The 26,317-nt window shown below is 40.0% G+C and overlaps 2 long non-coding RNA genes and 7 other non-coding genes across 11 annotated transcripts; 5 read left to right on the top strand and 4 right to left on the bottom strand.

The window, feature by feature from the left end:
* Positions 1-2,306: 2,306 nt before the first annotated feature.
* Positions 2,307-6,378, bottom strand: LOC117413088 (uncharacterized). 3 transcript variants are annotated; one of them, XR_004661146.2, is made up of 7 exons: positions 6,284-6,378; positions 5,775-5,962; positions 4,743-5,051; positions 4,485-4,590; positions 3,827-3,967; positions 3,385-3,504; positions 2,307-2,941 (listed from the first exon to the last, which is right to left on the bottom strand). It is a non-coding gene; the product is annotated as an uncharacterized LOC117413088 (long non-coding RNA). The 3 variants fall into 3 exon arrangements; XR_009308208.1 differs by having other exon boundaries at positions 3,827-4,590; XR_009308209.1 differs by having other exon boundaries at positions 3,827-4,590; positions 6,319-6,378.
* Positions 6,379-7,131: 753 nt separating this feature from the next.
* LOC131699782 (U5 spliceosomal RNA) lies at positions 7,132-7,246 on the top strand. Its single transcript, XR_009308317.1, has one exon. It is a non-coding gene; the product is annotated as a U5 spliceosomal RNA (small nuclear RNA).
* Positions 7,247-17,689: 10,443 nt separating this feature from the next.
* On the top strand, positions 17,690-17,761 carry trnad-guc (transfer RNA aspartic acid (anticodon GUC)). The gene has a single exon. It is a non-coding gene; the product is annotated as a tRNA-Asp (tRNA).
* A 731-nt stretch (positions 17,762-18,492) lies between these two features.
* trnav-cac (transfer RNA valine (anticodon CAC)) lies at positions 18,493-18,565 on the top strand. The gene has a single exon. It is a non-coding gene; the product is annotated as a tRNA-Val (tRNA).
* A 627-nt stretch (positions 18,566-19,192) lies between these two features.
* Positions 19,193-25,298, bottom strand: LOC117412876 (uncharacterized). The gene is made up of 3 exons (XR_009308207.1): positions 24,990-25,298; positions 22,481-22,712; positions 19,193-21,629 (listed from the first exon to the last, which is right to left on the bottom strand). It is a non-coding gene; the product is annotated as an uncharacterized LOC117412876 (long non-coding RNA).
* trnam-cau (transfer RNA methionine (anticodon CAU)) lies at positions 20,878-20,950 on the top strand. Its single transcript has one exon. It is a non-coding gene; the product is annotated as a tRNA-Met (tRNA).
* On the top strand, positions 21,259-21,331 carry trnav-aac (transfer RNA valine (anticodon AAC)). Its single transcript has one exon. It is a non-coding gene; the product is annotated as a tRNA-Val (tRNA).
* On the bottom strand, positions 24,282-24,354 carry trnav-aac (transfer RNA valine (anticodon AAC)). The gene has a single exon. It is a non-coding gene; the product is annotated as a tRNA-Val (tRNA).
* On the bottom strand, positions 24,728-24,800 carry trnam-cau (transfer RNA methionine (anticodon CAU)). Its single transcript has one exon. It is a non-coding gene; the product is annotated as a tRNA-Met (tRNA).
* Positions 25,299-26,317: the final 1,019 nt, after the last annotated feature.

Raw genomic sequence — 26,317 nt, 5'->3', positions numbered from 1 at the left:
GTCTTAGAAAGATTTATTCGAACTGAAGAGAAGCCAGAGTATATTAACATTTGTTAGTGCAGAAGGCAACCTACTCATATTGCTATTGTAACAAAGGACGGTTATTTTTTTTTTGTTTGGTTTAAACGAGCATTTTAATGTCTAATTCTTGAGAAAAACAACCAAAACAGTATACAAGTACTGTATGTTGACATTTAGATTTAAATATGATATTTTAATAACATGCATTTCATAAGAGGAAGTTAGATTCTGCCAGAGTGCATTATGGGTATGCAAATGTGATTCACCCCTGCAGCGCCGTTTCCACTCAACAGTATTGCTCAACCCAAGGTATTTCTTCTCCAAGTTACCAAAATACGTTTTACTATCAGATCGCTGTATTTTATGGAGTATGGAGGACTATCCGTGGCAATATTAAAAATAAATACATAGAGAAATAAATAAATGAATAAATAAATGTTGAAATAAATAAATGAATGAATAAATCAATTTATTAATTGCAACATGTATTCATTTATTCATTCATTTAGTTCAACATTTATTTATTTATTCATTCATTCATTCATTCATTTATTTATTTATTCATGTATTTATTTCACGTTTGGCGCTTTGCTATTTACATTTCACAGTGCGCTTACATTCCCGTAACTCCCAGCAAACATGTACGTATTGGGCCCATGAGGGCAAAACATGGCACCATGGGCATGTTCAGCCCATGCAAAACCCGCACTGGCCCATTTCGGTACAGCAGAATACAGCCACCATAGCTGAGCCAATGCTGGGCCAAAGGTGGGCCAGTACACACTAAAACCGAAGCTATAACGGTAGAAAAAAACATGTGTGTTAATTTACATATTTGTATGATTTTTTTCTGATGCCAATAGCACTATAACTAACACTATAAAATAACACTATAAAATAACGCCAAAATTAAAGTACAAGTAAATTAGAATGATACATACATTATAGTTGTTTTATAGTTTCTATTTTAAAGGCATTTTTTATGCCGTGCACTGATTTGTTTCAGAGTTCCGCTTTTCCCATTAAAAAAAAAAAAAAAAAAAAAGCTTTGGCGATCGCTGACTCTCTCAACATTGCAATTACAAGTGTAAACTGTGTCTCTAGTGATCACAAGCATTATTAAACAAGCTTGTTAAATAAGTGTCAACTTAACTTGATTAATTAAATTTAAGTATTAAATGTATTTTGGTGTATTCTTTAAGCTTTAAATTAATATATTGAATAGTAATATATGAGTAATATATTGAAAAGTAACAACTATATAGGTTAACATATATGGGAGTAATTCACAGCACTGATAGGACATAATGACTATAGTTATTTTAAATGTTGTATGAAGTTTAATAGAGAATGGGGAGAGGGTGCACGCGCGAGTTCGTTTCCATTTGCTTAAATCAAGTTGATGCTCGAGCGAATTCGCAGACGATGGCGACAGTTGGAGAGAGGAGGACAGAGTGAGTGATAATATCTTAATAGAATAGCCTATAGCTAAGATATAGGTAGTTAGATTTGTTTTATTATTATTAAAATACGCCAGAAAGAGACATTTTTTCAAGGTAAGGATACTGTATAATTTAATTGGTAAATGTATAGCTATATAACTTGAGAACTGTAAATTATGATAGTGTAATTTATGTGTGCCGTGTTAAATAACGACAGCTGTTCAAGTACCTTTTGTCCAATGTGTCAGTGTAGCGTATTTAGCAGTCTTTTTTTCAGAACAGGAGGGGAGGACCGAGGTAAAGTTAGCTTGATGATCGATATTCATTTGATATTCGCTACTGTGGACGTAAACGCAAACCCGACATGAATTAAAATAGCTTGAAACGCACTGCATTCCCCATCATAGACACTTGAGCAGGAGGATGATGGTGGGAAATGTTCTGAAGTTCACTAGTCAGACTAAACGATGAGCGCCAGTTTCGCGGTAGAATGTTCAGTCTCTGAGGTAAACTGAAAAGGCTAGCTGGGGTGACTGAAAGGGCTTGAATACCTAATAAAATACACTGTGTAATGACTACCTCTACAATACCAATACATTGTGTAATGACTGCCTTTACAATACCAATACATTATTCTTGTAGTTTGATCAGTGTTAATCTTTCTTAGTATTATACTTCTGAACCCTGGCAAGTACTAATACCTCACAATATTATAATATCATAGTATACAAGGTAGATCATCATTTTTATATTATTAGTGGTTGTTTTTTCAACAGTTCCTGTAATTTGTTAGTGTGACAGGTAAAACAATTTGGGTGAGAAAAGGAGGCAAACAAATTTAAATTATAAAGAAACAGACATCCAAATGTGATGATTTTTTTATTGTTTGGGACAGCTGTATTTTTTGTCATAGCACTGACTTTGTTAAATAAATAAATGACAATAGTTCCTGTGCTTATGTTGATATTTAACAGATGTTTTCACAAACTTAAGCAAGTATTTTAGAAGAAAAAAAAAATGTTGTTGCCCCCCCCCCCCCCCAGTGCATTATTTATTGTAATCAAAATAATAAAATGGCCTAATAAAATTGCCAGTCGTTAATTTGAATTTCTTTCTTAGTACATTTAGTATTTATATAGCAGAACATTAACCTGGATGTTTTTTTTTTACTTTGTCATGTTTACATTTCTAGTTGTCAAATCAAATAACAGTTTGGCCCCTGAAGGAGTTCAAACAGATTTCTCATGGCAGAATTCTAAATTAGACAAGTCCAAAGCCGGTGTCCACAGTATATATACAGGAAAGAAGATCCTCCTCAAATGATGAGTAGTGAAAGTCGTGTCTGGGTAGTTTAATGGTTTCGAAGCAGGTGGATGCTTTGGGCAGTTTGGTATCTGTGACCTCAACAGACAGCTCCTTCGGGAGGACCCCCCATCCAACCCAGAATCTGAGGAGATCAATCAGCACTCTTGGTGATGCTACAAAAGTAAAAAAATAAATAAATGCCTCTTTTCAAATTTCACAGGGTCTTGAGTACTGTCAGGTCAGCTTTTTGAAAAGTAACAAATATTTTTGCTTTTGTTTATTATAATGTGCTACGTATTATCTACCTATGTACATATAATACTTGCATATAAAAGACATGAAGGCTGTATTTGTGCTCTGAGTCGTAAAAAAAAAAATCACAGTAGTCACATCAAAATGTTATTCCTCTACAAGATTATTCTTATTCATTAGATTCCCTTTCAGTGTGAACATTAGCTTATGTATTCTTTGTATAGGAATATTACATATGAAGTGGTGGCAAATGCTGTTTTGAGTGATGAAGAATAAGAAGTTGTCCCTTCTCATATAAGGTAAGAATGAGTTGGGTGGTTAAAATAAAATTATACATGGCGATGATTAATAGATTAAATTATACCGTTTCAATGAATGTCCTGAAGAAGCCTGTGATACGGCATTTAGTCTCAAGAGAACAGTCATCCTCATCATCATCTTCCTCCACATTCAGTGTGGGCCAGGTGATTCTTTCAAGGATCATCTTGAGGAAAAAAAGAATGAATAGATAAATGAATGAACGGCTGGGGATCTCTTTCTGAACCTTATTGGCCATTTTTGTTCCATTCCAATATTGAAATGGCTCAATACCAAGCTTCATCTCAAAGCTCTATACAAGCTGGGTTTTATATTGTAGACCAAAACATACTAGTATATGAGCTTCACAGTTACACCAAAAAATATATAAACTTCAGAATTAGAAATATAACTAGTAAATCACATTATCAAAACACTGAAACAGTAACACACTGCCACAGGCATTCAAAACTTAATTAGGGAACAACATGTAATAAAATGTAACACACCGGGGAGGTGTATAGTGTGTCAGAGGCCCTCGGAAACATCAGTGGAATAATATCACTTCTTTCCTTCAGGAGAGGCCAGACCAATGTCTCTTTCAGTCCTTTCCTCAGCTGTTTAACCTGTCGAGTTGTTCTTACAATAACCTACCACAAATAAGAAGAGTATAGCATAGAGTAATAAGCAAACTAAAGAATGTACCCAATTAAAATGCATAATAACTGTAAGTCAGGGGTGGTCAAACAGCCCTGTGGACTCCCATCCCCAGCCGGCAAAGGAACGACAGGATCGAACCAGCAACCTCAGAGTCGTAAAGCGCACCCTGCACTCCTACTGGAGGCCATTTCCGAATGCACCACTCGGGAGCCCAATCCAGTGGATTTTATAGGTCACCTTTCATTATCAATGTCTAAAACACATGGAAGAATTTCAATGTGCTGAATTAAGCAGGTGTATTTGTTAAATGAAGTCATTTAGTGATTGTTTCAACTAAAAATTCCCTCTTCAGACCTCAATCACAAGAGCTTTCCTTTTATTGAACAAATTTGCTGGATAGGGGCTCTCCATGACTGGGTTTGGCCACCCCTGCTGTAGGTTAATTACACAACTGACCAGTACAATGAGTAAACCGAACATGGATATGCACGAAACAAACCTACTTACAGCGTGAAGGAGGAGTTTGTCCATTAGCCAATGCCTATTTTCTTCTGTCACCCCTGGAAGATCCCAGCTTAATGCCAATTGCAGTATAATGCTTTTGTCTTCTTCACTGAGAACAATTTTTTGTAAGACTACATTAGCACAAACATTCCCTGAAACCCACTACATGCAAATTTCATCATTTTACTGCAAGTAAACCTTTCAAAATAGTTAATGTACTGTATTTAACATTGACCAATTACATGAACAAAAACTCTATACCTGCTGCTACAGCTGTCACTGTGACTATTTCTGAGAAAGAAAAGTCTCTCACAAAAGAGGCACTTCATCAGGGGCCCAGTGGATAAGGACAGTCCAGGAACCTACAAAATGAATTGCAGCAGACAATTTGGGTTTCTGGGTCCCTTAAATATTTTGCCGAGTACCCCTCATTAGGGCAAGGACTAACAGCCAAGATCCAGCTTCTCGTAGATCCTGAAATCTTCATTAGTTCAAATCCACCACCCTCACTCAGTTTGGGATAAGATTCGAATAACTGGCTTCTGAATCCTTCACAACTGCTGTCACAACCTTGACATAAAAAAAGAACACAAATGTAATAAATGTGAATCTAGCGAACATCTTACACACTGATACACAACCTTGTATTTTGCTGCTACTAAAGCGGCATAGGTTTTTTATTGGTTTTATTTTTGTATAGCATCAACACAAAGCTGAATGGATCACTAACTGCAAAACAATCCAAAACTAAATTCCAGACATTTACTTAGGAGTGGCATCTAAAAGGATTTTGGGAGCTTTATGATACTAATAGTGGTTGATGACATTTCAGTAGCATTGAGCAGTGGTTTAATAAAAAGTCTAAAATATCGAAGGTAACATTGCATTAAGCTCTACATCGCGTTATTTGTTATTATAGAGCTTCTCATTAGGTTTATTTGTATCTGCTTTTAGAGTCGTGATATATACTGAGCATCGAAAGAAACTTTTTAGATAATTTCGCTAGAATGACTAATTCTGTTTTACAGCAGGTGCAGTAAGATTGTAATGTGCTGATTAACAATTGACATTGTACTGTCTGTATACAGTTATGAGGGGACAGGGGGTACTGTGGAATTCTCAGGCAAGCGTGTGGCCACCGTTGCTGAGCAGCGGACATTTTGTCAATGTCCATCATGTATATATCTGGGTTTTTTTTCGAATTAAATAATAGTGATACGTTTCTTGTGATGCTCAGTATATGTACTATTAAATAAACCGTTTCATTTTGACAGAATATTTGCATAAACGTACCTTGAAAGGAGATTCTTTTCTCCCCCAGTCCTGCTACATTCAATTCGTCTTTCTGCTGTCTAGTCGGCACCGTGGAAACGGTTTTCCCTTTTAGACAGCAAAAGCTGTGAGTGTAATAACACCAACACGGCGCTGGAGTGGGAACGCTCGTCTCCTTTTTGAAGACGATCCTCTATGGGGCGAAAATCCTTGAAAAAAAAAAAAAGAGGGACAAAAAATATAAACTGTAAAATATTACTATACCATTATAGCATGCAGAAATTGTGAATCTAACCCACTTGAAACAGACACAGTACGGTTAAGAACAAATTGAAGGAGAATGCTCAGCAAAACAATTAAACTACTAGCTAGATAATTAATTGAGGCCGATTTCTATACTGTCTACAGGGTTCCGTGCAGTCGTGGCTCTATTTGTCGGTGGAGGAGATTGAGATCTGGGTGTGTTTTCTAAGCGATCCGCTGCTTCACGAAGAAGCGAAGATATGAACCTCTCCATCTTCTAAACTCACATGCAACTGGCGCTGGAAACAAAATGCTCACATACACGACCTTCCAACACACAGTGGTCTAGCGAGCCCACATCGGCATCGATTGTGTTCCCTGGAGCAGGGAGGGACAATCTTCCTACAGCCAATAGTGTACTTGATACCGCCCACTAAGCTGTGATTGACAGGGGGTTTTGTCACAGTGAAATGTAAAAAGAAATAGAGAAGAGGCTTCGAAATGTAAATGCAGTTCCGGGAATGTAAAAGCGCACTGTGGAATGTAAATAGCAAAGCGGCAAACGTGAAATAAATATATGAATAAATAAATAAATGAATGAATGAATGAATGAATGAATAAATAAATAAATAAATGTTGAACTAAATGAATGAATAAATGAATACATGTTGCAATTAATAAATGGACATTTGTTTATTCATTCATTTATTTATTTCAACATTTATTTATTCATTTATTTATTTCTCTATGTATTTATTTTTAATATTGCCACGGATAGTCCTCCATACTCCATAAAATACAGCGATCTGATAGTAAAACGTATTTTGGTAACTTGGAGAAGAAATACCTTGGGTTGAGCAATACTGTTGAGTGGAAACGGCGCTGCAGGGGTGAATCACATTTGCATACCCATAATGCACTCTGGCAGAATCTAACTTCCTCTTATGAAATGCATGTTATTAAAATATCATATTTAAATCTAAATGTCAACATACAGTACTTGTATACTGTTTTGGTTGTTTTTCTCAAGAATTAGACATTAAAATGCTCGTTTAAACCAAACAAAAAAAAAATAACCGTCCTTTGTTACAATAGCAATATGAGTAGGTTGCCTTCTGCACTAACAAATGTTAATATACTCTGGTTTCTCTTCAGATCGCATAAATCTTTCGCCTTTTACTAAAGATTTCCGTGGAGAGGAACATTTATGAGTTTCAACTAATTTTTTGATGCCCTGCTTTGGCGGGGCTTCCTTGTGTTGTAAAATAATAGAATTGCAGTGTGTAGTGTTGGTATGATAAATGGGCGTGCTATTCAAAGTAACATTTGTTACAGACTGCAGTCTTCTTGATCACACTAAGAAAGTGGGTGTCTTAGTTGTGTATGTATAGTAGAACCGGTTGTACTATACACCGCTAAGCCTTTTATTTATTTTGTCATGCCAGCATTCCGCCCTTTTTAGCTGGCATGACCGTTTTTCAACGGTGCCCTGGTTTTATGTAGTCTTTTTGTTTCAGTTTTATGGACCTTTGATTTAATTTGAATGTTTTATTTGATTTTGTTTTGTTTTGTTTTTATGTATCTTTAAGATTTTTAATGTAAACTATTAAAAGTTACATTTTAAGTGTTTTAAAATTTTAGAATTTTAACTCACTGTTTTATACACTGTCCCTTTTCCCCTGTCCCTGTTTTAGATCTAGTTTTATGTTCACTTTTGAACCTTTTTAGAGAGCACTCCCCGGCCCTCACAAGCACTGGTTTTTTATAGATGGTTCTTTTTTTCCAGTCACTTTTAAAACAGCACAGGTTTTTTTCATGTTGATTTTAATCTGTGTCTGTTTTAACCATGTACAAAGCACAATTGTCTTGGTGTTTTTAAATGTATTTTAAATGCTTTTAAAACAAAATGTATGTCTGTATGCATGAATGTCATCTTTAAAAGAAATGTAAAATGAATGAAAAAACGAATGGGTGTAAATGTAAAAAATGTAAAATCTCAATAAAAGAGTATTTTACTAAAGATTTCCGTGGAGAGGAACATTTATGAGTTTCAACTAATTTTTGATGCCCTGCTTTGGCGGGGCTTCCTTGTGTTGTAAAATAATAGAATTGCAGTGTGTAGTGTTGGTATGATAAATGGGCGTGCTATTCAAAGTAACATTTGTTACAGACTGCAGTCTTCTTGATCACACTAAGAAAGTGGGTGTCTTAGTTGTGTATGTATAGTAGAACCGGTTGTACTATACACCGCTAAGCCTTTTATTTATTTTGTCATGCCAGCATTCCGCCCCTTTTAGCTGGCATGACCGTTTTTGAACGGTGCCCTGGTTTTATGTAGTCTTTTTGTTTCAGTTTTATGGACTCTCTTGTTTTTGATTTATTTTGAATGTTTTATTTGGTTTTGTTTTGTATTTACGTATCTAAAAGATTTTTAATGTCAACTATTAAAAGTTACATTTTAAGTGTTTTAAAATTTTAGAATTTTAACTCACTGTTTTATACACTGTCCCTTTTCCCCTGTCCCTGTTTTAGATCTAGTTTTATGTTCACTTTTGAACTTTTTTAGAGAGCACTCCCCGGCCCTCACAAGCACTGGTTTTTTATAGATGGTTCTTTTTTTCCAGTCACTTTTAAAGCAGCACAGGTTTTTTTCATGTCGATTTTAATCTGTGTCTGTTTTAACCATGTATAAAGCACAGTTGTCTTCAGGTCTCTGGTTTCTCTTCAGTTCGAATAAATCTTTCTAAGACTAAGGCTTAGAGGGTAGTGGCATTGCCCGCTCCCTCCGAGGGTCTGTGAGAGGTTTGTTCGGGTGAGGAGGAACAGAATTTTTTTTATTTTTGACTGGCTTTCTTCAGCTCGGCAACTTTTTGGAAGACTAATGCTCAGTCTGGTTTTGGCTTGCCCAATCCAGGCCGAGGGTCTTTCAAGATTTTGTTGACTGTTGAGAGCAGTTTTTTCTTTTTCAGGCGGTTCCAGTTTTTTTCTTTTTCAGGCTTTCCAGACGTTCCTGGAGTTAGAGAGAAGGAGGACCTACCATCCAGACGACCTTTGAGGACCCTTTGATGACCTAGACGACCTCATCCCCAGCCCTTGATTGTAATCGAGATCCAGACCGAGAGAGCAGCAGGCGCCCAGCAGAGGGCGCCATCTGGGAGGAGCAGAGGGCGGCCCCGGACCCCGAGGAGGCGTCACAGCCACGATTCTTCCTACGTGGTCTCGGTGCCAAGCAGCGCCCCCTACTCCGCCAGGGAAGGACACCGTTCACCTGGGGAGGGGGTCCCTCTTGCGAGGCGACCATCTCCTCAGGGACTAAAGTAATAGTTCCTTCAACTGCCCAGATTTGCTGCTTACGTTGTTTCTTTTCCGTAGAGAGAGACAACCCGGACGTCCAGAGGCTTCTCCCACCCCAATCGGAGGAGCCAGCTGAAGGATGGCGTTCCGGCCAACCCAGGAGACTAGGAGGCACAATGCGGTGCGCTTCACAAGGACCCAGCAAGAGGAAACGGAACCAGGACTGACGAGACTGGAGTTCAGCCGGACCATTCTTCAGAGGGGTATGGGTTTTTCCCCTTCTGACTTGAATTGTTTGGTGAAATTGCCAGGGCTTAAGGAAGTGTTTGAGGTCAGTTTTAGGAACCCCCAAAAGTTACAAGAAATGTGGTCCTTTTGGGGGGAGAATAAATATCTCGCTCCATACAAAGAATTTTGTGTGGATGCACTGACAGACAGAGAAATGAAAGTTGTTACTGTCCAATTTTTCAATGAGGCTGTTAGCGACTATGATATTACAACATGGCTTAACCGCTATGGGAGGGTGTCATCAGAAGGGAGGAAAATTACAGATGAAGATGGGGTTTGGACAGGAGCCAGAAAGTGGCTGGTACGCCTTAATGTTGATCCATCGGGCATTGGAGGCGTCCGCCACATTCCAAACTCCATAGTGTTAGGGCCCAACAGAGGGCTGGTATTCTATAATGGGATGCCAAAACTCTGCAGGAAATGTGGGGAATTAGGACACCTGGCGGCCGCGTGTACTGTAGTCAAGTGCAGGAACTGCGGCGCCCCCCACGAGACCAGCCACTGCAGAGAAGAGAGGCAGTGCAATTTGTGTGGAAAGAAGGGGCACCTGTTTAAGGACTGCCCCTCTTCCTATGCCAACATGGCCAGAGCCAGCAAGGCAAACACAAACAAGCCTAGGCCTGAGCAGGAAGAGGGAGCAAGTAACAAAGATCAGTCCACATCACCACCAACAGTATCCAAGACCCAGACTCCAGCACCACCATCATCACCAGCACCCCCCTCACCCCCCCGCCCCCGAGACATGTCCCGTTTTACGAGGACCCCTTCCCCCAGCCCAGAGAGAGAGTACAACAGCTACTCCACTAGCTCCTCCAGTAGCTCCTCTGATGCAGAACACGAGGCAGGGAGGGAGCCCGGACCCAGCAGCGGCCCCCCCCTGAGTAGGGCCCTCTCAGCGCCAGCACTCCCCCTCGGCTCTCGTTATGACGCCATAAGGATTGAGTCCGTGGGGGAGGAAAGCGAAAGCGACAGTGAAAGTGAGAGTGAGAAGGAGGGGAAGGGAGTGAAGAACCAGCAGAGGGTGGGGAAAAGAAAGGGTAGAGACGAGGGGGGGAAAAGAAAGAAGATCAGGATCAAAGACAGCAAGTTGCAGGTGGCCCCCATAGATCCAAAACCAGCTAATGTCCACACAAAGTCCCCAGTCTTGCCCTCGCAGGCAGAGACGGAGGCGAGTGGGACGGCTACACTGCCGCCTAGTGGGCAGGTAGCAGCCAGCCAGGGCATCCCCAGCCAGCCTTCCCAGTCGTTGGCACAAACCCTAGCACACCTCGCAGAAGAGGTGTTCACTAATGCACCGAGGGAGAGGTCGGGGTCAACACCTTCCCTGACCAGCAGTACCTCGGTAGCAATGACCCTCTTCAAGCGAAGGGCCTCCCTTCAAAGCATCCTTGACCCCCTCCCTTGTATGGGCAAAACCAGGGGCCCCCTAGAGGTCCTCCTAGATACAGCACTGGAGGACATGGGAATACCCCTGGACGCGGTAAGCCAGAAGTCTGCTAACAGCTCCAATTCAACAGACGGTAACAGCCAAAGAATGCTGTCTGTCATAACCCCCCCCCAGGACAAAGCTGACCCACACGTTCCGAGGGGCCCTGAGCAAGTTCCACCAGACTTACCTTGTGGGGAGTTGAATAGCCCCAACAACTCCACGTACTGTGCATATAAAGACGGTGCCTTCTTGGACGAGGCAGCAGTGAGTACCTTCTCAGGGGTGATGGGAGTTGCAAATAAGCCCAAGCCCCCTCGAAGCAAGCGTAGAGCTAAGAGTAGGAAGAGTGTCCCGACCTCCCAATCATAGTCGCTATGGGGTGGACGCAGCGACTCCTTTTCTTGTTAGCTACCCTGATGGCCCTGATATGTGTGTCTGTTAATGTCAGGAGCATCAGGGAGACACAAAAAAGATTTGATGTACTAAACTATCTAGCTAACTTGAAAGCAGATCTCATCTTTCTGCAGGAGTGTGGTATTTCGTCGAGCCCTGATTATAGGGACCTGAAGGAGAGTTGGACCCTGGGGGACTCCTTCTGGTCGGGCTCCAACATAGCCAGAGCCGACGGAGTAGGTATCCTGTTTAAAAACCCATTTATTACCTCCCGCAGCAGCAGGGAGGTAGAACCTGGTAGAATTCTGAGCGTGGATGTGACATACAACAACACTCCCCTCAGACTGGTCAATGTCTACGCACCCACTAACCAAAACGAAAGAGTTCAATTTTTTCCACAGCTGCGTCCACTCCTGCTGGGGAACGTACCCGTCATCGTGTCAGGTGACTTCAATTGTGCTCTGAGGGACGTAGACCGGAGCAGGCCACGCAACGACCGCTCTAGTAGAGTTTTGTCCTCCGTAATATTTGATTTCTCCCTGTGTGATGCAGGTAAGGACCTGGTGCCTCCCTTTACCTGGGTGAGCTCATCTGGGACCTCCTTCTCCCGTATAGATCTCGTCCTGCATACCAGCTCCCTTACGAAGACGGCAGTAGACACCCAGGCCGTCTTCTTCTCTGACCATAGGCTCCTGCAGGTAACATTGCAGGTCCCTCAGACCTCCCAGATGGGGTCAGGGGTCTGGAAATTAAACACCTCCTTACTCGATGACCCCTCCATAGCTGCAGCCTATAAGAGCAGGCTTGTTGAGTGGACCACTTTGCGTGACCTATTCAACTCCCCTATAGAGTGGTGGGAGATGGTCAAAATGAGAACTAAGGGTTATTTCATAGCAGCAGGCAAGAGGAAAGCAAAAGAAAGGAGGGCCAAATATAAATACCTGAATGCTGCCCTCCAGCGTCTGAGCCTGCTTCAGCTTCGGGGGTTCCCTGTAAGCGACGAGATAGCCCAGACCAAGCTAGATCTTTCAGTGCTTTGTAGGGAGGAACAACGAAAGGTCATGCACAATGCAAAAGTGCAAAAAATGGAGGAAGACGAAAAGTGTACTCGCTTCTTCTTCCAGAAAACGAGGGAGAAGCGGCACTTGATGTCCTCCATGCTCGACAGCAGGGGGAGGATAGTAGAGGATAGTGAGGGAGTGAAAAAAGTGGTAGAGAACTTCTATAGGGACTTGTATAACATCAAAGCTACAGATGACACCCTGATAGAGTGGTTCCTGAGCCAGTTGGAGCCTGACTCAGTGCGGGACGAGGAGGAGGAGGAGAAGGACCCAGAACTCACGCTGGAGGAGCTCACCCAGGCGGTTAAGACCATGAACACCGGTAAGACGCCAGGTCCAGATGGCATCCCGGGTGAGTATTACCATCTTTTTTGGGACACGCTAAAAGTCCATTTAGCGGAGGTCTACAGAGCGGTCTACAGGGAGAAGCGGTTGGGCCCTTCTATGCGGGAGAGTGTAATTACTCTCCTTCATAAGAAAGGGGAAGTTAAAGATCTACGGAATTGGCGCCCAATCAGCCTCCTTTGCGTGGATTACAAGATACTAGCCAAAGCTCTGATGCTCCGGCTACAAGTACACCTCCCTTTGGTCATTGGCCCCGACCAGGCTTGTGGCGTCCCAGGGAGGTCCATCACGGATATTTTAATGTTAACAAGGGACATTCTGGCTTATTCTAGAGAACGGAACCATCCCCTCTGCCTGTTCAACCTTGACCAGGAGAAGGCGTTCGATAGGGTAAGCCATGAATATATGTACAAAGTGATGGACCAGATGAAATTCGCTCCTGGACTTAGGGAGTGGGTTAAAACCATATATACAAACATTAGTACCCGAGTCTTGGTGAACAGGCACCTGACTGGTAAAATATCTATCCAGTCAGGGGTCAGACAGGGTTGCCCACTATCCCCACTGCTATATGTCGTGTGCATTGAACCCCTCCTGCAGGCAATTCGTAGGGATACCAATATAACTGGTTTCCAGCTGCCTGGATCCAACGGGGTCCAGGTCAAAACAACAGCATATATGGACGATGTGTCACTCATTTGCACCAACACATCGTCGGTACCTCGGATTAGTAATATCCTTGAGAAGTACTGCACGGCGACCGGGGCAGTGATTAATAAGTCCAAGAGCGAAGTCTACGTGTCTAAAAATTGGCAGGTAGATAGGGAACTGTCGGACATGTACCCTGTCAAAAAGGACAAAATCAAGATTCTGGGCCTCATTTTCGAGAACAATAGCTCGGGGGCCCAGAGCTGGACGGCGGCCATTAACCAGGTCCGTAAAAAGATTGGCGGATGGAGCACAAGATCCTTAACAATGACGGGTAGAGTATTAATAACCAAGTCTATACTGTTCCCCATCCTCTCTTATGTAGGAAAAATCTTTCCCCCAGACAGGACCACCAAAAAAGTGGTGGACCGCATTATCCACCGCTTTATCTGGGGCAGCAAGATGGAGAGGGTAAAGCGAGCCACCCTGAGTAAAGCCGACAAGAAGGGAGGTAAGGGGGTCCCGGACGTTGTGCAGCTCACCCGAGTGCAGGGGCTCACGCAAACTATCAAGAACATCCAGGCCCTGGACAGGAAGGTATGTTACATGAATCGTTTCTATTTTGCCACCTGTCTCAGGGCCTTGGGCCTCTGCACTATTGATAACACCGTGCCGTACTCCTGGGACCCCCCATTGTATTATAGAACCTTAAGGGACACTATATATAAATTGGGCTTAGATAAAGCAAAATTGGCCTCCTGGGAATACAAGGCTGTAACTAAATATCTTGCCGGTTCCCAGGAAATTGAAAAAGTAGCTACTTTCTCCCTCACCCAAAGCCAAAAAATCTGGGAGAATGTGTCTCACAGCTGCCTCAGTAATGTCCAGAAGGATATAGCATGGAACACCGTCCACAGTGCACTCCCCACTCGAGCGTTCATGTTCAGGAGGGGACTAGCCCAAGTAGAAACATGCCCCTATGCAAAGTGCCGCAAGAGAGAAACACCAGCCCATATCTTCTGGGAGTGTGATGTGGCTGGCAGTGTCTGGCTCTCTGTCTCTGTCTTCCTAAACAGGTTTGCTGACACGGCCAAGATGACCGCTGAGACTGTGCTCTATGGGCCTGCGGGAGGAATCACTACCAGCACAGCTAAGTGCGTTTGGCGTGTCATCAATGTTGTCAAGCAGATCCTGTGGGAAGGCCGTAACGTCTGTGTCTATCACAAGCAGGAGCTAGACACTATCACCACGACCAGAAGGGCACAAACTCTTATCAAGGACTTTGTAATTCTGGACATCCGGACCCTCGGGAAGGACAAGGCCTGCGCGGAGTGGAGGATCGCCGGACTTCAGGACGTGAAGATGGAATAAAGGAAAAAACTGGAACCGCTAGCTCCTAGGAGCGGGACTACGGGGCACCGCTAAGCCTTTTATTTATTTTGTCATGCCAGCATTCCGCCCTTTTTAGCTGGCATGACCGTTTTTGAACGGTGCCCTGGTTTTATGTAGTCTTTTTGTTTCAGTTTTATGGACTTTTATTTGATTTATGTTGAATGTTTTATTTGATTTTGTTTTGTTTTGTTTTATGTATCTTTAAGATTTTTAATGTAAACTATTAAAAGTTACATTTTAAGTGTTTTAAAACTTTAGAATTTTAACTCACTGTTCCACACACTGTCCCTTTTCCCCTGTCCCTGTTTTAGTAATATAGTTTTATGTTCACTTTTGAACTTTTAGAGAGCACTCCCCGGCCCTCACAAGCACTGGTTTTTTATAGATGGTTCTTTTTTTCCAGTCACTTTTAAAACAGCACAGGTTTTTTTCATGTTGATTTTAATCTGTGTCTGTTTTAACCATGTACAAAGCACAATTGTCTTGGTGTTTTTAAATGTGTTTTAAATGCTTTTAAAACAAAATGTATGTCTGTATGCATGAATGTCATCTTTAAAAGAAATGTAAAATGAATGAAAAAACGAATGGGTGTAAATGTAAAAAAAATGTAAAATCTCAATAAAAGAGTATTTTACTAAAGATTTCCGTGGAGAGGAACATTTATGAGTTTCAACTAATTTTTTGATGCCCTGCTTTGGCGGGGCTTCCTTGTGTTGTAAAATAATAGAATTGCAGTGTGTAGTGTTGGTATGATAAATGGGCGTGCTATTCAAAGTAACATTTGTTACAGACTGCAGTCTTCTTGATCACACTAAGAAAGTGGGTGTCTTAGTTGTGTATGTATAGTAGAACCGGTTGTACTATACACCGCTAAGCCTTTTATTTATTTTGTCATGCCAGCATTCCGCCCTTTTTAGCTGGCATGACCGTTTTTCAACGGTGCCCTGGTTTTATGTAGTCTTTTTGTTTCAGTTTTATGGACCTTTGATTTAATTTGAATGTTTTATTTGATTTTGTTTTGTTTTGTTTTTATGTATCTTTAAGATTTTTAATGTAAACTATTAAAAGTTACATTTTAAGTGTTTTAAAATTTTAGAATTTTAACTCACTGTTTTATACACTGTCCCTTTTCCCCTGTCCCTGTTTTAGATCTAGTTTTATGTTCACTTTTGAACCTTTTTAGAGAGCACTCCCCGGCCCTCACAAGCACTGGTTTTTTATAGATGGTTCTTTTTTTCCAGTCACTTTTAAAACAGCACAGGTTTTTTTCATGTTGATTTTAATCTGTGTCTGTTTTAACCATGTACAAAGCACAATTGTCTTGGTGTTTTTAAATGTATTTTAAATGCTTTTAAAACAAAATGTATGTCTGTATGCATGAATGTCATCTTTAAAAGAAATGTAAAATGAATGAAAAAACGAATGGGTGTAAATGTAAAAAATGTAAAATCTCAATAAAAGAGTATTTTACTAAAGATTTCCGTGGAGAGGAACATTTATGAGTTTCAACTAATTTTTGATGCCCTGCTTTGGCGGGGCTTCCTTGTGTTGTAAAATAATAGAATTGCAGTGTGTAGTGTTGGTATGATAAATGGGCGTGCTATTCAAAGTAACATTTGTTACAGACTGCAGTCTTCTTGATCACACTAAGAAAGTGGGTGTCTTAGTTGTGTATGTATAGTAGAACCGGTTGTACTATACACCGCTAAGCCTTTTATTTATTTTGTCATGCCAGCATTCCGCCCCTTTTAGCTGGCATGACCGTTTTTGAACGGTGCCCTGGTTTTATGTAGTCTTTTTGTTTCAGTTTTATGGACTCTCTTGTTTTTGATTTATTTTGAATGTTTTATTTGGTTTTGTTTTGTATTTACGTATCTAAAAGATTTTTAATGTCAACTATTAAAAGTTACATTTTAAGTGTTTTAAAATTTTAGAATTTTAACTCACTGTTTTATACACTGTCCATTTTCCCCTGTCCCTGTTTTAGATCTATAGTTTTATGTTCACTTTTGAACTTTTTTAGAGAGCACTCCCCGGCCCTCACAAGCACTGGTTTTTTATAGATGGTTCTTTTTTTCCAGTCACTTTTAAAGCAGCACAGGTTTTTTTCATGTCGATTTTAATCTGTGTCTGTTTTAACCATGTATAAAGCACAGTTGTCTTGGTGTTTTTAAATGTGTTTTAAATGCTTTTAAAACAAAATGTATGTCTGTCTGTATGCATGAATGTCATCTTTAAAAGAAATGTAAAATGAATGAAAAAACGAATGGGTGTAAATGTAAAAAAATGTAAAATCTCAATAAAGATTTCCGTGGAGAGGAACATTTATGAGTTGCAACTAATTTTTTGATGCCCTGCTTTGGCGGGGCTTCCTTGTGTTGTAAAATAATAGAATTGCAGTGTGTAGTGTTGGTATGATAAATAGGCTTGCTATTCAAAGTAACATTGGTTACAGACTGCAGTCTTCTTGATCACACTAAGAAAGTGGGTGTCTTAGTTGTGTATGTATAGTAGAACCGGTTGTACCCCACTTTCATCCAATCACTCAACCATTCGTGCAATTAGTGATGGTGGGAAGGGAAGTGAAGTCTCTGAATCATTTGGTTCGCAAAATTCACTGAGCCGATGCAGACGAAACGCTTCATGCTCTTTAGTGCCATCTCTTGGTAGATCTGCACAACTCAATACATTAAGTTTAGCACAGACCTGCACAACAGCGCCAAAATCATGTTGTGGCGGCAGCAGTATTACATCCGTAGTGGTTTAGCACTACCTTAAAGAATGAATGGGAAATCGTTTAGGGCGGTCTTCCTGTGAGTACAGAATGATTACTGTTTACGCATTCCTCGTTAGTATAGTGGTCAGTATCCCCGCCTGTCACGCGGGAGACCGGGGTTCAATTCCCCGACGGGGAGAAGTTGTTTTATTTTTTTATTTTATTTTTTTAAAACTCTCCTTAAATATTTTCCGCACAAAATGTAGTTGACAATTATTTACCAGATATGATGTATATTTGCTTTTTTTTTTTTTTATATCTATACCTATATACGTAATCCTTACCCGCCGTACCATATTTACAGTATTATTCGTTGTGTTGACTATATATTATATTATTTTACCTGTGCTTTTGTACATTTCAGAATATCATTTTTATAGACTATTTGTATTGCTAAAACAGTTTGTGCAAGAATACTCTTGTCCTCACTGAAAAAAAGTGTTTTGTAAAAAAAAAAAAAAAAAAATAGAAACTTAAGAGAGGCCGTGGAGAGTCACTAAGGGGGCGTGACTATGACGAAAGGGGCAGCTCTGTAAATAGAAAAAGCTAAATACATAAATGTTAACAAACACATTCTTAAAAGTCGGGAGTATGTTATGCGTGTTAGGCGGACGTGATAATCACTATACTACGTATTCTGCGTCGTTATGTTTTTAGTCAGTATGTTTTACCTAAAACTCAACTATTTGAAAGTTGAACTGCAAATTAACGCTATTAAAACTAAATGGGATAAACAGACATATTCCCACTGAAAAGTATAGACTATTAAAGTGATGATACGGCTGTACTTAGAAAATGAACTAAACACGTGCATCACCAGCGACCTGTAGCACTTGCTGTGTTCAGTACTTGAGAGCTATTTTCAATGAAGTTTCCGTAGTGTAGTGGTTATCACGTTCGCCTCACACGCGAAAGGTCCCCGGTTCGAAACCGGGCGGAAACAGTTATTTTTTTCTGTATTATTATTTTTCAGTGGTCTCCATTTGTTGCATTTTATTTGTGAACGGTTAAAACCCGTGGTTTAATTATGTATTTATTTTTTTTAAATGCAAGCGTAAATGTATCATAGCGATAGCAGCGCTTGTTGTAACTTCTTGTTACGACCAATGCGTTCACTCTAAGTCGAGTCTGACTGATTTCTAAGTTTGTGCTGCGTAGGCAGTGCCACCTGAAACAGTATTTATGATTTTACTAGAAAATGTGTTCAACCGGACTAATATCAATTATAGCAATCATAAGGCAGGCCCTGATTTTTTTAATTTTTTTTTTTAGCACAGGAATAACTAGGCTCTCAAATTATAAATCTTCACAGAATCCTTACCTTCCAGTTACTATCATGTTCCTTGGCCATGGCGGTGGTACTGTAGGCAGGACTCGGTGCTGGACTTCCGTCGCGTCCTGGTCAGCAAAGAGGGGGTCTCCTGCACTGCGCTGGAGGACACTGGGTCGAGTGTTACACTCATATGGGCCGATGTCTACCAGCAAGACCCCGACACAGCACCACCACATTGGTGCTTTAACAGTGTGAAGTGATTAGAAAAACAAAATGGTTATAACTGCGTATTATTAGATGTGTTAGTAGCGTTAGAGATAAAACAATGGAACAAATTATAACTTGAATTCTGTTCCATGAACTTCAACTGTATTAGAATAAAATAGCAACACAATTACTTTATTAAATCCATTTCTAACATCAAGCATCAAGTGTGATATTTCCACTGCAACATGATCCACTAATGACTTTAAGCACTGTCCACATAGAAAATGTGCTTCTCATGGATTTACAGAGGGCCACTGAGTCAACCCAGAACAACAGGGATTTGTTTGTGGCAGAATTAGACGGGGTGGGGGCTGCATACTGGGACACTATACAGCAACATCAATGTCAAGAATTACATTCTGATCGGTGCTTGCAACTGGGTGATCGGAATGAACATTTAATGTATCATTTATTGCCGTTTAATGAGGGGGGAACAGTAGGCACATCAGAGGGGTTAGGTATTGTATTATTAATATTATTATTATTTATTTCTTAGCAGTCGCCCTTATCCAGGACGACTTACAATTGTTACAAGATATCACATTATTTTTACATACAATTACCCATGTATACAGTTGGGTTTTTACTGGAGCAATCTAGGTAAAGTACCTTGCTCAAGGATACAGCAGCAGTGTCCCTGCTGAACCCACAACCCTCCGGTCAAGAGTCCACAGCCCTAACCGCTACTCCGCACTGCTGCCCACATTGCCATAACCTTGTTATTATAACTGTTATTACTACTCTTGTTATTACATCATGTCTCCTGCGATATTATTATTTATTTCTTAGCAGACGCCCTTATCCAGGGTGACTTACAATTGTTACAAGATATCACATTATTTTTACATACAATTACAAAGTGCAAAGTGCACCTGTGTTTTGTGCCACATAGAAATTGTTTCAAGGCTGCTCACCGCAAGTAAAAATTCTAGACCGAGGGCCTATGATAGTATCTTTGTTTTTCTAATCTCATTATTTTGTGTATTTTTTATGATGTTTTAATTTCAGGAAATATTCTAAGATGTCCATTGGAGTGGACAACAAAAAAAACAATAAAAGATTTGTGCTAAAATCTAAATTTAGTTTGAGTCTCATTTCTAGTTGCAATAAGACTAGGAAAAAAGAGTTAAAATATTTTTTTTTATGATTGAAAATAAATTTTGGACTGAAAGGGTTAAACTTTGGGGTTTATGTACAACCTCTTTCTGATACTTTTCATTCATTTACAATGTAGGCCTGACAGCTGAATCATTTTAGAATGTATGACAAATAAATCGAGGTAAATCGTCCAGAGATTACAATTCAAAAACGGGAGGAGCTGACATGATTTGACAGCTGCAAATCCTACTACAGGGCAAAAACCAGGATCAAGAAATGGACAGCTAAGGTGATCGTTCACATGCTGGATTTGTCAGCAGCAAATGCATGCTTACAATACTGACAAGATCGCTATTCCTTAGGGGACAGAAAGAGAGAGGTTATGGAATATCTAGACTTCAAGGTGGAACTAGCCAATGTTCTGATTGCTTGCAGAAAACCATTGCAATGAAGACCAGCTGCTACTCCAGAGGAAGAGCACACCAATGCCAGCAAAGGTGTTTTTTCTGAATAAAAAATCACAGGATCTTCGGGTCTGAGCAAGATCCCTGCTTTTAAACCTTTAGCATTGCATAGATCCCACATTCCTCAATCCTGGAATGGAAAGCATTTTCAAGGCCTCGTTAGCGCAGTAGGTAGCGCGTCAGTCTCATAATCTGAAGGTCGTGAGTTCGATCCTCACACGGGGCAGCAGTTTTATTCTTGGGTAGGAGTTATTTAAAAATAAATACCAAACTTGTTTAAGGCTGGGGTTGCCTTAAAAACTGTCAAAACGTTCTTCATGGTCGTAAATAGTTAGATGTCCTTGTTATTTTAAAACTGGGTATCAACAAAGCATCTGGACAAATGTAGAACTGCTCATTAACATATACGCGCTTACACTATAAAACGTATCAGGGCTATATTATATATTAAGGGCTTGTTTTATTTATGGTGTTAAATAAAAATATATATGTTAGTAAGCTACTGTATGAATAGTGGAGCGTGTAACAAGATGTGTTTCCGTAGTGTAGTGGTTTTCACGTTCGCCTAACACGTGAAAGGTCCCCGGTTCGAGACTGGGTGGAAACATTTTTTTTTTAATTTATTAAAAATAACAATCCGTTACAAATATATATATATTTTTTATACTTCTTAGATCATATTGCATATATCGCATAACTGCATTATAGTGCATTATTTGTATGTATTTGAAGTTCATTGTATTTGATAAGCGGTTGCAGCAGTTCATGAAATGTTTCCGTAGTGTAGTGGTTATCACGTTCGCCTCATACGCCAAAGGTCCCCCATACACAGCAGGAAGATGGGAAGGATGCAAGGATGGAAGGTTTAACAGCTGGGAAGGTATTGGTCCTGTGCCTTCGCATGCCTGTTGTACACAAAACAAAAAAAATGTTATACAAATTAAAAGTATTTGTTCTTTTTTTTTATCACATGGAATGCAATGAAACAAACAGCCTAAACACAAAATAGTCACAATGGCAAAATAAAAGGTTTCTACACAAAACAACAAGAAACCAAAAAAAAAAAAGAAAGAAAAAAAAAAAAAAAGCATGGAGTACCCATGTTCACATTATTTAAGTATTGCTTTCAAAACAAGATCATTCTTCAATGAAAACTAAATTAAAGTTAAATACAGTAATATAACGTTCATGGATATATAATTAAAAATAAATGATAGAAAAATAGAGGCTCTGTAAAGTGTCCTTTTAGATGCATTCTAGGATCCAGCACCTAAAAACCTGCAGTTTATGAGTTATATACATCATAAACCTGCAGTTTATGATGTTTGTAGTGAACAGGGGACCTTCGTATCATGGTATCTACAGTATAATGCAACACTATACCACGGTACTATATGGTACTATTTATTTTACCATGGTACAATTTGTGTTGTTCCGGATACAAGTATTACAGTACCATTGTAACGGACAAATGTATTAAATATAATTGCGCTTTGGATAAAACAGTCCCTCCATCAAGTTTCTTGCTCTTGTAAATATTACAATTTTTAACACTTAGAACTGACACCTATTGTAAAAATGTCAATCGTGTATTTTTATTGATAATATTACAAAATCTAGAGTTTACTATCCGCGCATTTCTACAGCTGACATTTGTAATACGAACATATATTATTATTGGATTTTTTAAAAATTCTTGGTGACTACACGTACAGTACTAGTGACAATTAAAATAATACTGTAATAAAATTCTTACCTTCAGATGAGTGTATTTCGAAATAAACCAAAAGACTTCAAGATTCAATAATCTCTTGTCGTTGAAAATGCTCAGTATTCTTGGTAGTTCTACGAGATCTGATTGGATAATTCCGTCACTTGATTCTTGGTAGTTCTGCGAAATCTGATTGGCTCTTTCCTGATCAATTCTTGGTAGCGACACGGGCTATGATGTATCAAATTTTGACCCGATGAATGATACACAGGATAATCTGTATAAGAACATAAGAACATAAGAACATAAGAAAGTTTACAAACGAGAGGAGGCCATTCAGCCCATCTTGCTCGTTTGGTTGTTAGTAGCTTATTGATCCCAGAATCTCATCAAGCAGCTTCTTGAAGGATCCCAGGGTGTCAGCTTCAACAACATTACTGGGGAGTTGGTTCCAGACCCTCACAATTCTCTGTGTAAAAAAGTGCCTCTATTTTCTGTTCTTAATGCCCCTTTATCTAATCTCCATTTGTGACCACTGGTCCTTGTTTCTTTTTTCAGGTCAAAGAAGTCCCCTGGGTTGACATTGTCTATACCTTTTAGGATTTTGAATGTTTGAATCAGATCGCCGCGTAGTCTTCTTTGTTCAAGACTGAATAGATTCAATTATTTTAGCCTGTCTGCATACAACATGCCTTTTAAACCCGGGATAATTCTGGTTGCTCTTCTTTGCACTCTTTCTTGAGCAGCAATATCCTTTTTGTAACGAGGTGACCATAACGGAACACAATATTCTAGGTGAGGTCTTACTAATGCATTGTAGAGTTTTAACATTACTTCCCTTGATTTAAATTCAACACTTCTCACAATATATCCGAGCATCTTGTTAGCCTTTTTTATAGCTTCCCCACTTTGTCTAAATGAAGACATTTCTGAGTCAACATAAACTCCTTGGTCTTTTTCATAGTTCCCTTCTTCAATTTCACTATCTCCCATATGATATTTATAATGCACATTTTTATTGCCCGCATGCAATACTTTACACTTTTCTCTATTAAATTTCATTTGCCATGTGTCTGCCCATTTTGAATGACCTTTGCTGCTTCAACAGTGTTTGCTACTCCTCCTATTTCTGTGTCGTTTGCAAATTTAACGAGTTTGCTTACTATACCAGAATCTAAATCATTAATGTAGATTAATAATAGCAGAGGACCTAATACTGATCCCTGTGGTACAGCACTGGTTACCTCACTCCATTTTGAGGTTTCTCCTCTAATCAGTACTTTCTGTTTTCTACCTGTTACCCACTCCCTAATCCATGTGCATGCATTTCCTTGAATCCCTACTGCGTTCAGTTTGAGAATTCATCTTTTGTGCGGGACTTTGTCAAAAGCTTTCTGGAAATCTAAATAAACCATGTCGTATGCTTTGCAGTTATCCATTTTCAATGTTGCATCGTCAAAAAAGTCAAGTAGGTTAGTTAGACACGATCTCCCTTTCCTAAAAGCATGCTGGATGTACAGTACTCAAATAAATGCAACTATCCGCCATACTGTTACAAAAATGCAGCCGCGTCTAATAAATATAGCTGATCAAATAAATAAAAAATGTATACACGTGTTTCCTCCCGGTTTCGAACCGGGGACCTTTAACGTGTGAAGAACGTGATAACCACTACACTACTGAAACATTTCATGAAATACATGACTCACTTATCAAACACAATCACCTACAATTACACAATAAGAATTGTATATTGCAATTTGCGATACGTGCAATATAATCAGACGTATAAAAAATAAATATATTTGTAATGGGTTGTTATTTTAAAATAAATGACAAAAAGTAATGTTTCCGCCCGGTCTCGAACCGGGGACCTTTCGCGTGTTAGGCGAACGTGATAACCACTACACTACGGAAACACGGTCTAGAGGCCATCTCCCCTATTCATATAGTATCTTACTAGCATCTTGCATGAGTGAAGGGAGTACATTACATTTAACTCGTTCTGCAAAGTATTTTTTGTATTTAACTTATTGCATAAATGAAACAACAAGCCCATAATATATAATATAGCCCCGATACGTTTTATAGTGTAAGCGCGTATATGTTAATGTCCATTCCTGTGGTCACATACAAATTGTTGCTGTCCTACATTTGTCCAGATGCTTTGTTGATACCCAGTTTTAAAACAATAAGGGCATCTAACTATTTACGACCATGAACAACGTTTTGACAGCATTTCACGTTTTTGGTATTTATTTTTAAATAACTCCTAACCAATAATAAAAGCACTGCCCCGTGTGAGGATCGAACTCACGACCTTCAGATTATGAGACTGACGCGCTACCTACTGCGCTAACGAGGCCATGTAAACACTCCCGAGCCCCGAACTGAGAAACGTGGGATGTTTGTAGTGAACAAGGGACGTGATCACCACCACACTACGGACACATTTAATGAATTTCAGAAACCATGAATTTCAAATACAATGAACTTTGAATACATACAGATAATGTACTGTGACAATTAAATAATACTGTAATAAAATTCTTACCTTCAGATGATTGTATTTCGAAATAAACCAAAAGACTTCAAGATTCAATAATCTCTCGTCGTTGAAAACGCTCAGTATTCTTGGTAGTTCTACGAGATCTGATTGGATAATTCCGTCACTTGATTCTTGGTAGTTCTGCGAAATCTGATTGGCTCTTTCCTGGTCAATTCTTGGGAGCGACACGGGCTATGATTGGTCAAACCTACCAAGATATTCCCAAAATTGAACACCGATTTGTGGCTGGGAGGGACGAGGCTGTTGTGCAAGTAAGAAATTTATCAAATTTTGACCCGATGAATGATACACAGGATAATCTGGATGTACAGTACTCAAATAAATGCAGCCGTGTGCCATGCTGTTACAAAAATGCAGCCACGTCTAATAAATATAACTGATTCAATAAAAACAGAGAGAGAGAGAGAGAGAGAGAGAGAGAGAGAGAGAGAGAGAGAGAGAGAGAGAGAGAGAGAGAGAGAGAGAGAGAGAGAGAGAGAGAGAGAGAGAGAGAGAGAGAGAGAGAGAGAGAGAGAGAGAGAGAGAGAGAGAGAGAGAGAGAGAGAGAGAGAGAGAGAGAGAGAGAGAGGCTGGAAGCTTTAAGCTTTAATCAGTTCATACATCAGGAAATGGTTGGGAGTTCCACGCTGCCTCAGCAGAGTGGGACTTTATGGTAAAGGAATACTGCAGCTACCAGTCTCTGCTCTAACCGAGGAGTTTAAGTGCGCCAAGGTCAGACTGGAAATTACATTAGTAGAGTCACGCGATAAATGCGTAAGGGAGGCAGCACCTGTGTTGAAAACTGGAAGAAAGTGGGTGGCAAAGAAAGCTGTGGAAGATGCAAAGACTGCCCTTCGAATTGGTGATATCATGAGGCAAGTTCAGCATGGAAGAGGGGGTCTTGGTTTCAGTTCAGCTCCTCCTACATGGCACAAGGTAGCCCCAGCTCAAAGGAGGAAGCTGGTAGTCAACGAGGTGCAAAAGCAGGAGGAGAGGATGAGGTGTATAAAGGCCATTTCCCAAGGCAAGCAGGGAGAATGGATGAGATGGGAGAGTGTGGAACAACGCAAGATTGGCTGGCAAGACCTATGGTCAATGGAACAGAGCAGGATCAGTTTCCTCATCAGGTCAACATATGATGTTCTCCCATCACCACAGAACCTAAACCTCTGGGTAGGAGAGGATCCCTCATGTCCTTTGTGTTCATCACCTGCAACATTAAGGCACATTTTGACAGGATGTAAGGTGGCTCTTAGCCAAGGACGGTTTACTTGGCGCCATGACCAGGTGCTGCAATGTTTGGCCTTAGCATTGGAAGACAAGCGTAACATGAC

The sequence above is a fragment of the Acipenser ruthenus genome, chromosome 23 (genome assembly GCF_902713425.1).
Source record: "Acipenser ruthenus chromosome 23, fAciRut3.2 maternal haplotype, whole genome shotgun sequence".
NCBI classification, from domain to species: Eukaryota; Metazoa; Chordata; class Actinopteri; order Acipenseriformes; family Acipenseridae; genus Acipenser; species Acipenser ruthenus.
The sequence above is the reverse complement of the archived record's forward strand: the minus strand, read 5'-3'. Positions and strand labels throughout refer to the sequence as shown.